This window comes from Lithobates pipiens, unplaced genomic scaffold, assembly GCF_037356315.1.
Source record: "Lithobates pipiens isolate NorthernLeopardFrog02 unplaced genomic scaffold, aLitPip1_a1.2 Scaffold_10, whole genome shotgun sequence".
Lineage (NCBI taxonomy): Eukaryota > Metazoa > Chordata > Amphibia > Anura > Ranidae > Lithobates > Lithobates pipiens.
Genome location: NW_027507686.1, coordinates 55,331,718 through 55,333,741, shown reverse-complemented (window position 1 = coordinate 55,333,741; position 2,024 = coordinate 55,331,718).

The following is a 2,024-nucleotide window of genomic DNA, read 5'->3' as shown; positions in this document are numbered from 1 at the left end:
GGTAGTGGGGGGGACGCGCGCTTCCTGATTGGCGGAGGAGGCGGCGGGTGACGTCATCGCGAGTATAAGACAGCCTAGCGACGCCATTTTGACCATTGTCGGCTGCGTCACAGAGAGGGGCGTATCTACTCACCGCTCTTTTGACTGATCAGACACAGCGCCTTCCAGTGGATTAACCGCAAACTACACCCCCAGCTTTTTTGGAGTTATAGTAAGTGTCATTAGCTCTGATGTCACCTTAGCAGGGAGGCGGGTCCAGTGTGGGGATGGGGGAGGGGTCTGTCTCTCCCGACCTGCCCCGAAATGTTGTGTGTGACCGCCGCTGGCTGTCTATGATCCGTCGGTGTTTTCTCTCCTCCTTTCTGGTCTGAAGGAAGAGAAATCCCAGGCAGTGGCCCCCGACACCCTCCGTGACAGGTGCCCCCCGACACCTTCCGTGACAGGGGCCCCCGATTTCCTCCGTGACAGGGCCCCCCCGAATTCCTCCATGACAGGGACCCCCGACTTCCTACCTGACAGGTGCCCCCCCGACACCCTCCGTGACAAGTGCCCCCCCCGACACCCTCCGTGACAGGGGCCCCCCCGACACCCTCCGTGACAGGTGCCCCCCCGACACCCTCCGTGACAGGTGCCCCCCCGACACCCTCCGTGACAGGTGCCCCCCCGACACCCTCCGTGACAGGTGCCCCCCCGACACCCTCCGTGACAGGTGCCCCCCCCGACACCCTCCGTGACAGGTGCCCCCCCCGACACCCTCCGTGACAGGTGCCCCCCCCGACACCCTCCGTGACAGGTGCCCCCCCCGACACCCTCCGTGACAGGTGCCCCCCGACACCCTCCGTGACAGGTGCCCCCCCGACACCCTCCGTGACAGGGGCCCCCCCGACACCCTCCGTGACAGGGGCCCCCTCGACACCCTCCGTGACAGGGGCCCCCTCGACACCCTCCGTGACAGGGGCCCCCCCGACACCCTCCGTGACAGGGGCCCCCTCGACACCCTCCGTGACAGGGGCCCCCTCGACACCCTCCGTGACAGGGGCCCCCCCGACACCCTCCGTGACAGGGGCCCCCCCGACACCCTCCGTGACAGGGGCCCCCCCGACACCCTCCGTGACAGGGGCCCCCCCGACACCCTCCGTGACAGGGGCCCCCTCGACACCCTCCGTGACAGGGCCCCCCTGCACCCTCCGTGACAGGGGCCCCCTGATTTCCTCCATAACAGGGGCCCCCTGATTTCCTCCATGACAGGGACCCCCCGACTTCCTCCATGACAGGAGCCCCTGACACCCTGAATGGCAGGGGCCCAAACTTCCTCCATGATAAGGGCCCCCCGACTTCCACCGTGACAGGGGCCCCCGACTTCCACCGTGACAGGGGCCCCTGATTTCCTACCTGACAGGAGCCCCGGACACCCTGCGTTATAGGGGCCCCCTGTCTTCCTCTGTGACAGGGGCCCCCTGACTTCCTCTGTGACAGGGGCCCCCTGACTTCCTCTGTGACAGGGGCCCCCTGACTTCCTCTGTGACAGGGGCCCCCGGCACCCTCCGTGACAGGGGCCCCCGGCACCCTCCGTGACAGGGGCCCCCGGCACCCTCCGTGACAAGGGCCCCCCGACTTCCTCCGTGACAAGGGCCCCCCGACTTCCTCCGTGACAAGGGCCCCCGACTTCCTCCATGGCAGGGGCCTCCCGTCTTCCTCCATGACGGGGGCCTCCTGACTTCCTACCTGACAGGGGCCCCCGACACCCTCCATGACAGGGGCCCCCCGACTTACTCCATGACAGGGGCCCCCCTCCTCCCAGCGCAAATCCCCCTAATCCCTCCTACAACACTGGAAAGGGACACCCCATTACATTAAAGGATTACAAGAGAGAACAATTTAGGGCATTTTCACACGGGGGGGGGATGGGGGAATCGGCGGTAAATTGCCGCTATTTTTCAGTGTGAAAGTCGCCTCAGATTTCTCATCTCCCCCTTTACTTCGGAGTCGTCTGTTTATAAATCACTATTAATATTCTGCTGTCT